The 17,746-nt window shown below is 42.9% G+C and overlaps 1 long non-coding RNA gene across 1 annotated transcript in view; it reads right to left on the bottom strand.

Annotated features, from left to right (window-relative positions):
- Positions 1-706: 706 nt before the first annotated feature.
- The window catches only part of LOC143793844 (uncharacterized), a 345,823-nt gene continuing 328,783 nt past the window's right edge, over positions 707-17,746 (bottom strand). Inside the window, exons 2-3 of the long non-coding RNA XR_013220293.1 lie at positions 3,325-3,452; positions 707-930 (exon numbers count right to left, since the gene is read on the bottom strand). This is a non-coding gene — a long non-coding RNA (uncharacterized LOC143793844). The remainder of the gene's footprint in view (positions 931-3,324; positions 3,453-17,746) is intronic.

The raw sequence follows: 17,746 nt of genomic DNA, 5'->3' as shown, positions 1-17,746 counted from the left end.
CACTGTCAAACACACTGCCGTACTATGAGGGGCCCTGTGCCAGTGCCAATGCCAATGAGTGGGCCCCCCCTGCTGGCTCAGGATCACAGCACTTGCAAAGTTGAAATACTTACCTCTCCCTGCTCCACCGCCGTGACGTATTCCGCGTTTCCTGTGCCCACGAAAATCTTGAGCCAGCCCTACCCCCCCACAACTTTAGCCAAATGACCCCCAGTTTTCAATGCCTAACTATTATTATAAAGTAAATTAAGATTCACAAGCTTCAGTAATAAGAATTGATGTTTTTGGCATTAAAATGGGCACTGTAGGTGTTTTCCTGTCCTCCACTCACTGCCAACTTTGATTCCCCATTGACTTGCATTGGGTTTCGTGTTTCAGTCGGCCCCCGACTTTAAGCAATAATCGGCCGATTTCACCCGACCCGACTTTTGACAAAGTCGGGTTTCGCAAAACCCGACTCGATCCGAAAAAGTAAAAGTCGCTCAACTCTAGTGGGCGGTGCTATTATAATGAAGTCAGGAGGCAGGGATTTCTTTCAGGCAATGCACACCCCAGAGCCTGGAAGAAATCATTAACATAAAACATTAAAACTGCTGTTCTCAACATCTAGACCTCAGTTATGAGGCATACAGGTAAGTCTAGTTTAACCATGATATTACCTGTATGCCGATAGCAATAGCTTAAATTTGTCCAGGGGGTGACAGATTCCCTTTAAAAATGAGAGAATAATGACATGGCCCCCATCCTCACCTGTCTTAAACCCTATTCAGAATTTGTGGGCCCTTCTTAAATTGGTGATTTACGATAAAGGAAAACAGTCATCTCTCTAATCAGTGTCCAGGAGGCTGTGGTTGGTTCTGGCCAAAAAGTTGATCAACTGATTAAGAAACAGACTCCATGGATGGAAGGATTGTGCCTTTCTTTCTTCTCCTAAGAAACACAAAATATCACTTTTAGTTTTTGGTATATTTAGATTTCATGTTTATTAACATTTTGGATTGACTGACAGCACTGTAGTTCAATAATAAAATAAATCTTCAAAAATACAAATCGCCTAATAATTGTGCAGACTCTGTAGATAGCTATCTGGGAGTCCCTAACAAACTGTTGCCTCAGTCATCATATTGATACGCATAATTCACAAGGTTCAAGTTCTAACATTTACATGTAACACGTAAATTAGTATCCTGCCACATAGCAACCTTTGTGATATGCCAGCCTTTCTACTAAAACCTGTCAAACACTGGATACCCAACGGTTTGCTATGCTGCTGCCCTCACATTGCCACAAAAATGCCTTGAGGTGTAATTTTATTTATGAACATTTTGATAAGATCTTTATCAGATATAAAAGGCATTTAGTCTAAAATACTGATGGCATTTTTACTGTTGATTAGAAACCTAGCATAGCCTTTCTGCAGGCTAATGTAAGAACATATGTTAAAATAGATGTGTCTAATAAAATACCAACTTATAGCTCTGTGCCCAGCACAAAATAAAATGATAAAAATAATTAAATCAATAGAAGATATTATTGCCAGTTCACATACTGTATAAGCTCAGATGCATTCAATATTTCACTTTAATGACCACTAAGGTCTCTTGGGTCAAGCCTGCAAAAACTACTGTTTAATCAGATCATTAATGATGTTGTTTTGGGGGAAAATTTGCTCAGTTATTCAAATAAACTTGAGCTTGTTCTCTGCTAAAATGCAATTAGCAGCAGATCACAGTTATGGCTTATTTAAAGCAAATTACTCCAAAACACCAGTGAATTTAATTGCATGTTGTGTGATTTACCACCAGTGACTGCTAAAGCATTGGCTGTATTGTAATCTTCCATGATTCATCTTGAGTTCAGAAAAAAAATCCCTCCATCAAATAACATGTACTGTGTTAGCAAACAAAAGAGGATTGAAATGCGGTTGCTAAGAAACAATGTATCCCATTGCTATTACTGTTGATCTGAAAAGCTTCTTCAGCCTCTGTTATTACAGTGTAAAGGCAACTGATAATAGTTTTAGTTTTCTAATATGTTGCATGCTTTATAGCAAAATGTTTTGTTTTACACTTACGTGTTTAAAAATTATTAAAAATTTTCTATACTGTACTAGAAATATTTTAATTTAATATTAAATATTAGATTATCATATGGTTGGCAGCATTCCTTGAAAGGAACATATTGAGTATTGAAACAGAATAGAATGGAGGTTAATACATTGGTTAAGAACATTTCTAAGGGTGCTTTCACATTGCGTTTTGGCACCTGTTCATTGGTCCCAAAAAACAGGATTTGGGCATAAGTGCCAATTGGGCCATTAGACTATAATGGTGCTGACAGAACGAATGTGCTCTTTGCCGGGCATCATGTTCAGACGTTTACGTCTATTGGATACAGACACCCAGACATAGTAGACTGCATCTAAATGTCCATTTCCTGTAGACGAACATGCCTGAAAATGATGCATGATAGAGCACCATTATAGTCATATTCCATTTTGCGGGGGTTCACATGTAAGTCCTGATGGGACAAAAGAGCAGATGCCAAAATGCAGTGTTAATGCACCCTAATATTACATCATTCAGCTGAATAATGCCTGTATCATGTGGCTAGGGTCTTAAAAATACGGGCCCAAACATTAAGGGCTGTCTCCCCTACCCTCACTCAGACACTTAACTCAGAGGTGTATCTAGGTTTTCTGGCTCTCGGGGCAAGAATTCAGTTTGGCGCCCCACCCCCCACCCCCCTCCACGGACATATGCGATTTGGACAATTAATTAGTCACGTACTGACGAGCTACTCTCCCAAATGCTCTCAATGTTCAGTGAAAAACTGAGAGAAGCAGGAAGAGAAGCTTGTTGTCACAGGACCATAAGTATGAAAGTCGCATATGCGTGAAGTGTCCATGTGATGACTGCCGGAACCTGCAGAGCTGAATCTTGACATTACAGGTTTCTGAATTCTCGCAACTAATGAACTGCACACTTTTACGATTCTCCCTTGCCGGTGGACGGTCATGTCAACACAAGCATGTGATTTGCATGCTTCTGGCCACATTCCGACTAGACATGCCCAGCCTCATTCCGTTCATTTTCATTGAGTGAGGCCATACATGTCTAGTCAGCATGTGACTGCATGTATGTAAATTACCAGCATGAGAGAATCCTGACAGCATGCAGTGCACACTGTGAGAGTTCAGAAGTCTGCAGTCACAAAGAATGACTGCAGACTCATTACAAACCTGGATAACCTCTTTAATGCTCCTAACATAAATAAAAACATGAGAATTAGTCAGTATCACAAATAGCATTTACATCCAGGTACCTTATAGATGTCATTCTGCTTCTTTTCTTCATCTTGTCCAGACCCCATGATGAGTTTTCTCATCCACAGCTCGTCTCTGCAGACTTCCATCTTATCCGCCCTTTTGCAGAAAATCTCCACATGATGCCCTAAAAGATAAAAGTGTCATTATAATGCTCCTGAATAAAAAAATTACCCCTCACTATATTGTCTGCACAAAATATGACCCCACACTGTCCCTGTTATGGTACATGCTCTTTACCCTGACCTCTCCTTTCCATACAGGCCCCCCTCTTCACACTGTCCTCTCATACTGTGTCCCTCCTATAGGGCCCAGTACTTATACTGTACCCCCTCATCACACTCCCCCCTCCTTGGTATACTGTCCCCTCCTGACTGTACTATTACACTGTCCCCCCATGCTATGCCCCCACTACTCAGTTTCTATTCTGTGCCCACTCACTTTTCTCGACCCATACTGTCTCCTCACACTATTCCCCTCCCTCCTCATACTGTCTCCTCTCACATCCCTCTGTTCACCATACTGTCTCCTCATATATTTACCCCTCAGTTTCTATACTGCCTGCTCACCTGACTCCCCATACTGTGTCTGCACGCATCCAATCACACTCACTACTCATACTGTGTCCGCATACATTCCCCCATTCGCTCCCCACACTGTCTAAACCCATCCCCACTCACCACACTGTGTCTGCACTCATCCCCATACTGTTTCCTCATATATGCCCCCATTCCACCATACTGTTTCCTCGTACATGCCCCCAATCCCCAGTATTGTTTCCTCATACATGCCCTCATTCCCCCATACTGTTTACTCATACATGCCCTCCATCCCCTGTACTGTTTCCTCATACATGCCCTCCATCCCCTGTACTGTTTCCTTATGCCTGCCTCCATTCCCCTGTACTGTTTCCTCATACATGCCCCCATCTCCCCTTTGCTCTTAATTTTGTGTCCTCAAATCTCCCCCACACATTAAATCCCCCCTTCCCCACTACAATTCTCCCCACACACAATAAATAACCCCATCTTCACTCCAAATTTCCCCCCACACATTAAATCCCCATCTCTACTCCAAATATCCCCACACACATTAAACCCCCATCCTCACTCCAAATCTCCCCCCCCACACATTAAACACCCCCATCCCAACTCCAATTCTCCCCACACACAATATATCCCCATCCCCACTCCAATTCTCCCCATACACATATTAAATATCCCTATCCCTACTCCAATTCTCCCCATACACATATTAAATATCCCTATCCCTACTCCAATTCTCCCCACACACAATAAATCCCGCATCCCCACTCCAATTCTCCACCCACACAATAAATCCCCCCATTCCCACTCCCATTCTCCCCACACACATTAAATCCCTCCATCCTCACTCCAATTCTCCCCACACACAATAAGTCCCCCATCCCCACTCCAATTCTACCCACACACATTAGATCCCCCATCCCCACTCCAATTCTCCCCACAGACATTAAATCCCTCATCCCCACTCCAATTCTTCACACATACAATAAATCCCCCATCCCCACTCCAATTCTCCCCACACACAATAAATCCCCCATCCCCACTCCAATTCTCCCCCACACAATAAATCCCTCATCCCCACTCCAATTCTCCCCACATACAATAAATCCCCCATCCCCACTCCAATTCTCCCCATACACAATAAATGTGGCAAATCAACAACACATTGACTTATTGAGGGATATGACATGAGATGTATGGTACTGTCGCTGTACTACAAACTGTAGTGCTTTGACTTGAATGTTAAATATAATAAACTTAGTGTCTGCAAAATAATAAAGAATATTAGTAGTGAAGTGGATCATCTGAAGTGCAGCCTCAATTCCAGCGCATTTATTGTTACTAAGCTTGCTTCTAATATTATTAGCAGTATATACAATTAGGCTATAATTGATTATAATTTACTTCTGAGTGGGCTCAATTCCCCTTTGAGAAGTCAAATTGCTAATTTAATCCTGTTTCTTTTTCATATTCCTATGTGGCTTTAAACGGCATGCTTTCACATATTGTACAATATGAAGAATTACGTTCTAATTAACATTTATTCTGTTATGTTTTTACTTTTCATAATCACTTTTTGTTAAAAACCTATTTGTTTCATTTAAATTTCTACTACATGTAATTCCAAAGCTAATTCCACATAAAACACAGCAAGACATTACAAGGCTATAAATGGAGAGCAGCACGGCACGCATTAGGGAGGCATAATCTCTACATTCTATTAAGGAGAGAACAAATCAGTCAAGGAAAAAAAGCACATACTCTTAAACCTCATGGGAATCACATCATACTGCAAATTTACAACCGTGTCTGTCACTTTAACAAATCAATAAAAGAACCTACCCTTTAACAGCACCAGGTCACTAATAAAGGTTGTAGATTTCAGCCTGCAAGGCAAGACCTTTCAAAATCTCAAAAAATAAACTTGGTGATGCACATGAACACCCAGATGCTCCTTAATGTCACTTTCAATTCCCTTTATCTTCAACTATCAACAAGCCGAGCTCTGTTCATGTTAATAAATAGAGCTATTTGTTCTACCAAGAACCAACATACCGAGCAGCCACAAGGGTTTTTTTTCTTTTCTATTCAATACTTTTAGATATGTTATTTCAGGTAATTTTTTTTATGTTTATTTTACTGCGAAAATATGAAAAAGATAACTTTTATGTTCACCTCAATGTGTTATCTGTCTTTTACTAGAGGTAAACTTCCATATTAGGAACTCTAAGTATATAAGCATATAATGGCTCTAGACAATCGGTTTGTATAGAACTAAAATACAGAACCCATAGAAGTCTCAACTGTACCTACAGATGCCTTATAACGAGGCATGTCCCAGGGTAATCCTCAACCAGGGATGCTATCAACTGTCCATGGGATAGGTCATAATTAACTGATTGTACTCCTGGTACAAAAATTTAAGCAGTTCTTTGTTTGATGGCTTGTGACTATCCATCTTCCTCTTGATTACATTCCAGAGGTTTTCAATGGGGTTCAGGTCTGAAGATTGGGCTGGTCATGAAAAGAATTTGATTTGGTGGTCCTTCTTCCACACATTGATGGACCTAGCTCTGTGGCATGGCGCATTGTCCTGCTGGAAAAAACAGTCCTCAGAGTTGGGGAACATTTTCCTGAGCAGAAGGAATCAACTGTTTTTCAGGATAACCTTGTATGCAGCTTGATTCACAGGTCTTTCGCAAAGATTAACCTGCCCACTTAAGCAGTTCTTTGTTTGATGGCTTGTATGACTATCCATCATCCTCTACATTCCAGAGGTTTTCAATGATGTTCAGGTCTGGAGATTGGGCTGAACATGACAGGGTTTTGATATGGTGGTCTCTTAATTTTTGCCAGAGCTGTATATATTACCGTGCAGTTTTGTAGCATTTCCTTAGCCTCATTACTTTTTTGTGCTATCTGATGTAAAATGCACAAAGTTAATATTAATTTAAAAATAATGTGAATTCACTAGTGCTGTAACCTGTGCTAAGATATTTAATTGATGTCTTGGGTGATTTTTCAATGCTTCACGTAATTATTTCTACTAAGATTGCTGAAATAATTAAGTGGGATGGTGAAAATCAGACCATTTAATGCTGGGTGGATGAGGTCATTGTGGAGGGTCAGCAGGGGGTGAGTTGCACATTTAAATAATCAAAATATTATACTAGTAGATGCACACATTATATCAGAGTACGACTAACATGCCCTTGAAAACTACTGTTTGAAGTTAAAATGTTGGCAGCATTTCCATTTATTTTGTGCAGTTTGCTGCCTTTTTATCATTCAGACAGCTGTGAAAGAGGAGCAGCCTCTCAATTTCTTAGATCTTTGCCCTGTGGGAATTTCACTTTATTGTTTCAGACCAGTAATGACTAGATATATCTTTTTTTCTCAAATTCAAAAAAGCTTCTATAGGATTTTATAACCCTTTCATGTTTTCGAAAGTATTTAACAGAGCAAAATCCATAACTTATCTATTACCCCAGTCAGCATTGTGGAAAAGAAGGAAATAGCAAGGATTATCAACATGGTCAAGAAGCTAGGAGTAAAACTTGATTCATAATTTAACAATGCATACACATAGATGAACAAAGGACTGCCAGACATTCCAGTCTGTGATGTTGTTCTTGAAGCTTCATCTCCATTTGAAAGCTGGCTGCAAAACATTCCAGCTCTAATAGTGCATTTTTTAAATTATATATTAGCTGTCAACGTTAAGTCTTCTACTCTGACATGCTATGTTTCATCTTTAGTGATTTTCCTTGAATGCAATTACAATTACAAACTTTGCCATGTCAATTTTTAGAAAAAAAAATTTGCTATTACAAAGGACATACAATTATAAGTACTACAGATAATATAACTTAGTTCATACATTACATTTATGAAAGTAACACTAAAGACTGAATTGAAATGCATGCTTTAAAAATTCTGCTAGCGTTCATCTGCTCATATCTTTGAAGATACTTATTGCATACAGATTCAGGACTGGATTTATGTTCTGCCTTTTGTGTGCTTTCCATCCCACACTACTGTCATGTATAAAAAATAATGCAGTCATTCTAGCTGTAAAAACATAGCTTTCTTCTTATTCATTTACATGTGACTCTTAACCCCTTAAGCCCCGAGGGTGGTTTGTACTTTAATGACCGGGCCAATTTTTACAATTCTGACCACTGTCCCTTCATGAGGTTATAACTCTGGAACGCTTCAACGGATCTTGGCAATTCTGACAATGTTTTCTCGTGACATATTGTACTTCATGACAGTGGTAAAATTTCTTTGATATTACCTGCGTTTATTTGTGAAAAAAATGGAAATTTGGCGAAAATTTTGAAAATTTTGCAATTTTCCAACTTTGAATTTTTATGCCCTTAAATCACAGAGATATGTCACACAAAATACTTAATAAGTAACATTTCCCACATGTCTACTTTACATCAGCACAATTTTGGAAACACGTTTTTTTTGTTAGGGAGTTATAAGGGCTAAAAGTTGACCAGCAATTTCTCATTTTTACAACAAAATTTACAAAACAATTTTTTTTAGGGACCACCTCACATTTGAAGTCACATTTAGGGGTCTATATAGCAAAAAATACCCAAAAGTGACAACCTTCTAAAAACTGCACCCCTCAAGCTGATCAAAACCACATTCAAGAAGTTTATTAACCCTTCTGGTGCTTCATGAGAGCTAAAGCAATGTTGAAGGAAAAAATGAAAATTTAACTTTTTAGTCATGAAAACGATCTTTTAGCAACATTTTTTTTATTTTCCCAAAGGTAACAGGAGAAATTGGACTGCAAAAGTTGTTGTCCAATTTGTCCTGAGTACGCTGATACCCCATATGTGGGGGAGAACCACTGTTTGGGCGCATGGCAGGGCTCAGAAGGGAAGGAGCGCCATTTGACTTCTTCAAGCTAAAATTAGCTGGAATTGAGATCGGACGCCATGTCGCGTTTGGTGAGCCCCTGATGTGCCTAAACAGTGGAAACCCCCAACAAGTGACCCCATTTTGGAAACTAGACCCCCTATGTAACTTATCTAGATGTGTGGTGAGCACTTTTATCCCTCAAGTGCTTCACAGAAGTTTATACCGCTCGTACGTGAAAATAAAAAAATGTATTTTTTTCCACAAACATGATCGTTTAGTCCCCAATTTTTTATTTTCACAAGGGTAACTGAAGAAATTGGACAACAAAAGTTGTAGTCCAATTTGTCCTGAGTACGACAATACCCCATATGTGGGGGGAATCCACTGTTTGGGCGCATGGCAGGGCTCAGAAGGGAAGGAGCGCCATAAGATTTTTTCATGCTAAAATTAGCTGGAATTGAGATCGGACGCCATGTCGTGTTTGGTGAGCACCTGATGTGCCTAAACAGTGGAAACCCCCCACAATTGACCCCATTTTGGAAACTAAACCCCCTAAGGAACTTATCTAGATGTGTGGTGAGCACTTTTATCCCCCAAGTGCTTCACAGAAGTTTATACCGCCCATGCGTGAAAATAAAAAAAACTATTTTTTCCACAAACATGATCGTTTAGTCCCCAATTTTTTATTTTCACAAGGGTAAGTAAAGAAATTGGACCACAAAAGTTGTAGTCCAATTTGTCCTGAGTACGACAATACCCCAAATGTGGGGGGATCCACTGTTTGGGCGCATGGCAGGGCTCAAAAGGGAAGGAGCGCCATAAGACTTTTTCAAGCTAAAATTAGCTGGAATTGAGATCGGACGCCATGTCGTGTTTGGTGAGCCCCTGATGTGCCTAAGCAGTGGAAACCCCCCACAAATGACCCCATTTTGGAAACTAAACCCCCTAAGGAACTTATCTAGATGTGTGGTGAGCACTTTTATCCCCCAAGTGCTTCACAGAAGTTTATACCGCCCATGCGTGAAAATAAAAAAACGTATTTTTTCCACAAACATGATCGTTTAGTCCCCAATTTTTTATTTTCACAAGGGTAACTGAAGAAATTGGACCACAAAAGTTGTAGTCCAATTTGTCCTGAGTACGACAATACCCTATATGTGGGGGGGATCCTCTGTTTGGGCGCATGGCAGGGCTCAGAAGGGAAGGAGCGCCATAAGACTTTTTTAAGCTAAAATTAGCTGGAATTGAGATCGGACGCCATGTCGTGTTTGGTGAGCCCCTGATGTGCCTAAACAGTGGAAACCCCCCACAAGTGACCCCATTTTGGAAACTAAACCCCCTAAGGAACTTATCTAGATGTGTGGTGAGCACTTTTATCCCCCAAGTGCTTCACAGAAGTTTATACCGCCCATGCGTGAAAATAAAAAAACATATTTTTTCCACAAACATGATCGTTTAGTCCCCAATTTTTTATTTTCACAAGGGTAACTGAAGAAATTGGACCACAAAAGTTGTTGTCCAATTTGTCCTGAGTAGGCTGGTACCCCATATGTGGGAGAAAACTACTGTTTGGGCACACGTCAGGGCTCGTAAGGGAAGTAGTGACATTTTGGAACGCAGGCTTTGATGGAATCGTCTGCGGCCATCACGTTCTGTTTGACGAGCCCCTGATGTGCCTAAACAGTGGAAACCCCCCACAAGTGACCCCAACTTGGAAACTAGACCCCCTAAGGAACTTGTCTAGATGTGTGGTGAGAACTTTGAACCCCCAAGTGTTTCACTAAAGTTTATAAATCCCGGGCGTGAAAATAAAAAATCCTATTTTTTGCCCACAAAAATGATCTTTTAGTCCCCAATTTTTTAATTTCCCAAGGGTAACAGGAGAAATTGGACCACAAAAGTTGTTGTACAATTTGTCCTGAGTAGGCTGGTACCCCATATGTGGGAGAAAACTACTGTTTGGGCACACGTCAGGGCTCGGAAGGGAAGTAGTGACGTTTTGGAACGCAGGCTTTGATGGAATCGTCTGCGGCCGTCACGTTCCGTTTGACGAGCCCGATGTGCCTAAACAGTGGAAATCCCCCAAAAGTGACCCCAACTTGGAAACTAGACCCCCTAAGGAACTTGTCTAGATGTGTGGTGAGAACTTTGAACCCCTAAGTGTTTCACTAAAGTTTATAACGCCCGGGCGTGAAAATAAAAAATCCTATTTTGTGCCCACAAAAATGATCTTTTAATCCCCAATTTTTTAATTTCCCAAGGGTAACAGGAGAAATTGGACCACAAAAGTTGTTGTCCAATTTGCCCTGAGTACGCTGGTACCCCACATGTGGGAAAAAACTGTTTGGGCACACGGGGCTCGAAAAGGAAGTACTGACGTTTTTGAATGCAGACTTTGATGGAATCGTCTGCGGGCGTCATGTTCCGTTTGCAGAGCCCCTGATGTGTCTAAACAGGAAAAAAACCCACAAGTGATAACATTTTGGAAAGTAGACCCCCAGAGAACTTACGTAGATGTGCCAACTTTGGAATTATTCTATTTCCTGTAAAGTAAATTAGTAGTGCATGGAGGTGTGGTACAATTTAAAGCAATCCTTCATACACAGGCCAGGTTTGTCAGGGCAGGTGTCGCATTGATAGATGGTGTCCCTTCGAATTCCTCTTTTGTAGCACACTCGGCACCTTTTTTGCGGCTTACGTTTTTTTCAGTTGGCGGGACCACCCCAGGAAAATGCTGGCCTGGTACAATACGTGCACCTTCAGTTCCAGAAGTACTGGGGCCCGCTCCTTCTTTCGTGCCAAACATCAGGGCCTTAACCACTACCTCCTGGAAATGAAGGTACGACATATCGGTGTTGCGTGCACATCGTGACAGCAGGAAAGCGTTGAGCATTGCCATTTGTACGATGTGCACGGACAGCTTTTTGTACCACACCCTGGCCTTTCTCAAAGCACTGTACGGTTGGAGGAGTTGATCGGAGAGATCAACGCCCCCCTTGTTTTTGTTGTACCCAAGTACACAGTCTGGTTTGAAGACCTGTGCAGAGGTACCCCGTACAGTGCTGAGGGCGCTGCCATCACCGTGTATGGTGGTCAACAGAAGGACATCCCTTTTGTCCTTGTACTTGACAACCAGCAGGTGGTTGCTACATTGGGCTTTGCTCTCGCCTTTTCTGAGAATCTGCCCAAGTAGCGTCTTTGGGAGGCCTCTCTGATTTTTGCGGACAGTACCTCGCACAAAGAGAGATTTGTAGAGTGGGATGCTGGAATAAAAGTTATCGGTATAGAGGTGATAACCTTTATCCAGCAGTGGGTACACCAAATCCCACACAATTTTCCCACTCACTCCCAGGATAGAAGGACACTCAGGCAGTTCAATCCTGCTGTCCTTCCCTTCGTAGACTCTAAAGCTGTGGGTGTACCCTGAGGTACTCTCACACAGCTTGTAGAGTTTGATTCCGTACCTGGCCCTCTTGCTGGGCAGGTATTGATGGAATCTAAGCCGCCCCTTAAAATGAATTAAGGACTCATCCACGCAGATGTCCCTTTGAGGCACGTACACTTCTGCAAACTTTTTGTTGAAGTGTTCGATGACCGGCCGAACTTTGAACAGACGGTCAAAGTTGGGGTCATCTCGTGCGGGACACCGTGCATTATTGTTGTAATGCAGGAACTTATGGATGGCCTCAAAACGTGTCCGGGTCATGACCATTCTGAATACTGGAGTGTTATATAAAATATCCACACTCCAATATTGCCGAAGTTCAGGCTTCTTCAGGATCCCCATGTGGAGGACCAGGCCCCAAAACTGCATCATTTCAACTGCGTCAACAGGAGACCAGTTAGAATATGATGAACCCGAGTTTTGGTCCAAAACTTGCTGAGCATACAGATTAGTTTGCTCCACCATGAGGTTGGCAAAAGCCTCAGAGAAAAAGAGAGGCAAGGAAAGAATATGCCTCCTCCGCTGAATAGCGCTGTTGGGACGAACAGGACGAGCAGGACATTTTTTTTGTAAGTGTGGTGCTTGGGTGTACTTTATTGGTAACTATGTGTAAGTGTGGGGGGATAGTGCTTGGTGCAAACTACTCTGAAAAGAAAAAGCTAAAGGAAAAAAAAATACCTGTGAAAGAAAAGTATAAAACAGCAGGCCCTAGCTCTGATAAGTGAACCGGGTCACTTTTCAAAGTTCAGTGGCTGCTGGGTGTGTGAACGGAGATGTGAAAAAAAAAACCCGCAGGCACGAGAGCTCTGATAAATGAACCGTGTCACTTACCAAAGTTCAGTTGCTGCTGGGTGTGCGAAAGGGGATGTGAAAAAAAAACTGAAGGCACCAGAGCTCTGATAAATGAACCGCGTCACTTATCAAAGTTCAGCGGCTGCTGGGTGCGTGCACAGGGATATGAGAAAAAAAAAGAAAAGGAAAACACGGGTTAGACGCGGCGGGGTGAGCGCACGGAGATGTGGGGGAAAAAAAAAGAAAAGGAAGGCAAGGGTCAGATGCGAAGGCTGGGTGAGCGCATGGGGATGTGTAAAAAAAAAAAAAAAAAGAAAACGGCAGGCACGAGAGCTTTGATAAGTGAACTGCGTCACTTATCAAAGTTCGGCGGCTGCTGGGTGTGCGCACAGTTGTGGCGAAAAAAAAAGGAAAACGGCAGGCACAAGCTCTGATAAGTGAACTGCGCCACTTATCAAAGTTTGGCGGCTGCGGGATGGGTGTACGGAATTGGGCAAAGGAGGCTGCTGAAAAAAAGCGAGCACGAGTGTTGATCGGTGAACTGCGTCACCAATCAACGCTCGGCGGCTGCTAAACGTGCGCACAGAGGTGGCGCAAAGAGGGATGGAGGGGGTAAAAAAGAGGGGGGAGGGGGGAAAGGGGGGATGGGTGGATGGAGGGGGGAAGGGGGGATGGGTGAATGGAGGGGGGAAGGGGGGGATGGGTGGATGGGGGGGGTGAAGTGAGACCGGGTAGGGGCTGTTAGCACTTACCTTTTGTAGTCTCTCTTCTTTCTTTGGTTTTCTTTCTTCTTTCTTTCGCTTTTTTTGTATCGCAGGGAATTGTGGCGTTACAGGCTTCTGTAGCACCACAAGGCCAAGCAAGACAGGATCTGGCTGTGTGACCGCTCAGCAGGAGTCCCTCAGCTAGAGTGAGGACCCCTGTAGAGCGGTCACACAGGTCACCTGCAGGTGACAGACAGGTCACAGAGCGGTCACACCACTGCTGTGAGCTGTCATTGGTGGGATCGAATGATAACATTGATCCCACCAATCCCTGCAGGGCTTGGTGACCATGGCAACTGCCTAGGATCCCTCCGATCCTAGGCAGGTCACTGCCAGGTCACCAACAGGGCACACAGCGGTCACAACATGACCGCCGCTGTGCCCTGTGATTGGCGCGATCGTCGATCGCATCGATCGCCCCAATCAGCTCCTGAACTGGCCTGTGATCGGTGCCTGTGATCGGTGCCTGTGATCGGTGCCATTGCAGCACCGATACAGGCCCATACAGGATACAGCAGGGGACCGGAGGGTACAGTGGGGCACAGCAGGGCAGAGGGCGGTAATACCGCCGCTGTGCCCTGTGATTGGCACGATCGTCGATCGCGCCAATCAGCTCCTGAACTGGCCTGTGATTGGTGCCTGTGATCAGTGCCTGTGATCGGTGCCATTGCAGCACCGATCCAGGCCCATACAGGATACAGCAGGGGACCAGAGGGTACAGTGGGGCACAGCAGGGCAGAGGTCGGTAATACCGCCGCTGTGCCCTGTGATTGGCGCGATCGTCGATCGCATCGATCGCACCAATCAGCTCCTGCAGGCCCTTTTGGGCCTGCATTAGGCTCTGGCCTACGATCGGTGCTATTGCAGCACCGATCCAGGCCAGTACAGCAGGGTACAGCGGCGGTAATACCTGCGATTGGCGCGATCAATACAATCGGCGATCGCGCCAATCCGGGGGGGTTTTGCCGGTGCCTGGCGTTGCCAGTTACATCGGTACTCGATCCTAGCCTGCGACCTCATTGTTTCAGCCGCTCGGATTGGCTGAAACAATGAGGAACGCTGTGATTGGCTGTTCAGAATTGAACAGCCAATCACAGCGATCCAGAGGCCTGGGGGGCGGAGCCAGGCCCGGGGATGTCGGCGCCATCTTCACCAGGTAAGATGGCGCCGGAAATTTAATGCGATCACCGCGACTTAAGTCGCGATGTCGCATTAAACAGTATGATGTACTATCCTGTCGGTGGGAATTAAGGCCCACCCCACCTCGACGGGATAGTACGTCATATGGGATTAAGGGGTTAAAAAAAACTGTTTATCTACTCTGGCTGAAGGACCAATACATATCAAATGAAATCAAATAAAGTAAGAGATGAAAAGAACAGATTACAAATGGGGGTATCCTAGGATAATACTGATTTACTTGAACTGTCTATATCTATGCAGTCTTTAAGTTCTCTCTATAACAATATTTAATTTTTGGAAATACAGCTCTGGCAAAAATTAAGAGACCACCACATCAAAACCCTGTCATGGGCAGCCCAATCTCCAGACCTGAATCCCATTGAAAACCTCTGGAATGTAATCAAGAGGATGATGGATAGTCACAAGCCATCAAACAAAGAAGAACTGCTTACATTTTTGCACCAGAAGCAGTGTGAAAGACTGGTGGAAAGTATACCAAGACGCATGAAAGCTTAAAAAAATTTAAAAAATTTTAAAATGCGCGCGTGTCCTGCCTCCCGTGACGTCACGGCTTGTGATTGGTCGCGTCGCCCATGTGACCGCGACGCGACCAATCACAAGCCAGAACGTAATTTTAAAATCCTGAAGGACCTAAAATTACGTCACGGCTTGCTGTGATTGGTTGCGTCGCGGCCACATGGGCGACGCGACCAATCACAAGCCGGGACTTCACGTAAGGAAGGAAAAGCGCGAATTTTAAGCAAACAACGCTGCCGGTTCCCTCGGTGAGGTCCAGGCTGCGTCGGAGAGGTGAGTATAGCAATATTTTTTATTTTAATTCTTTCTTTTACACATTAATATGGATCCCAGGGCCTGAAGGAGAGTTTCCTCTCCTTCAGACCCTGGGAACCATCAGGAATACCGTCCGATACTTGAGTCCCATTGACTTGTATTGGTATCGGGTATCGGTATCGGATTGGATCCGATACTTTGCCGGTATCGGCCGATACTTTCCGATACCGATACTTTCAAGTATCGGACGGTATCGCTCAACACTATTCTTCACCAAAAATTTACATTTGGTATCTTTATGTTTGAAGCGTGGGAAAAGGTTGAAAAGTTCCAGGGGGCCAAATACTTTCACAAGGCACAGTACATGTCCAAATGGGAGTAGGTATTTTTGTTTTCTTTTAACAATATTTTTGCCTCCTATATAATGTTAAGGCTGCTATACAGACAACTTGTTTCTGACATGGGAAGGTGACGAGGATCTAGCTTGCTTCTTTTTAAAATCAGAATTACATGACTATTACCTTTATATTTAATCTTCAAAGAACACATGGAGTATTTAGATAAACTAAATGGAGATATACTAAATGTAGTTATTATCACCCCATATAAAAAAGCAGTTAATTCTACCTTACTAGCTACCTCATACCAACCAAAACATGTTAATAAAATTATCCTGGTGGGAAAGCTAATTAAAACCAAAAAAACACTAAAGAAGCTTTAACTTATTCTCAAGAATCCATGAAACTGCAATAAATGATGTGAGACATGTTATGTACAATGGATTTAAGATAGTGCAAAGCATATTGTAGGAAATATGGACAGATCTGTATTGAGTGATAAGTAAAGTAAACACAATTATGTAAATAATGGTGTTACATTTATTCCTACATACAATCTACAAATTGCAGATATTACTAATGTCAGAAAATGTTCCATGGTAGAACAAGATAACAAATCTTAATAAAGTTCTTGCTTCCCCAGTTAATTTTGCAACAAAAAAGCTCCCACATGGCTATGTAGTACTAGATTTTATAAATGTGGTTATCTGAAATGTACTTGTAAATATGTGGGAACAGTTAATACTTTTTATTTGTTATTCCAAAAAAAGTCATATAATATTTACAATTATTACATTTATATTAATTGCAACAAGGCTCACATATTATATTTGATTGACTGTAGCTGTTGCAATATTGAATATGTAGGTTGTACCACAGGAATATTAAAAGTCAGTATTAGGAGTCACATTTCAGGTGCTATGAATAAATTGGAATTCAAAAGCTCACCAACCTCAAAACCTTTAGTTATGAACATATACCCCATGACCCCCTCTGACTCAGCCTCTCCAGCTGCACTTTCCTACGGCAGATTCCATTTCTCTCACACCCCTCGCCCCACCAACAAACTTGGAGGAGGAGTTGGCTTCCTCCTATCCAATACATGCTCCATTACCCCAATTCCGCTACCACCCTCTGTTACTCTTCCTTTGTTTGAGGTGCACTCCATCCGCATCTACTCCCCCTCCAACCTCCAGCTGGCTGTCATCTACCGTCCCCCAGAACTAGCCATCTCCACCTTTCTCGACCACTTCACCACCTGGCTACTTCATTTCCTTTCTGCTGACATCCCCACTATCATCATGGGTGACTTCAACATCCCCATTGATGATTCCACCCCAGCTGCCTATAAACTTCTATCACTCACTGCCTCCTTTGGCCTCACTCAATAGTCCTCCGTGGCCACTCACAAAGATGGTCACACGCTGGACCTTATCTTCACCTGCCTCTGTTCCCTTACTAATCTCACTAACTTATCCCTCCTCCTGTCTGACCACAATCTACTGACATTCTATTTCCTCTCCTCTCCTAGTGCGCAATCCCCACTCCACAAACTCACCCTCGCAGGAATCTCAAACACCTCAATTTACAATTACTCTCTGAGTCCCTTCTCCCTCTTACAGACATAGCTTCCCTTCATGACACAGATGCTGCCGACACTTTTTATAACACCAGAATAGCAGCAA

This window comes from Ranitomeya variabilis, chromosome 1 (assembly GCF_051348905.1).
Source record: "Ranitomeya variabilis isolate aRanVar5 chromosome 1, aRanVar5.hap1, whole genome shotgun sequence".
NCBI classification, from domain to species: Eukaryota; Metazoa; Chordata; class Amphibia; order Anura; family Dendrobatidae; genus Ranitomeya; species Ranitomeya variabilis.
This window is presented reverse-complemented; position numbering and strand designations above follow the sequence as displayed.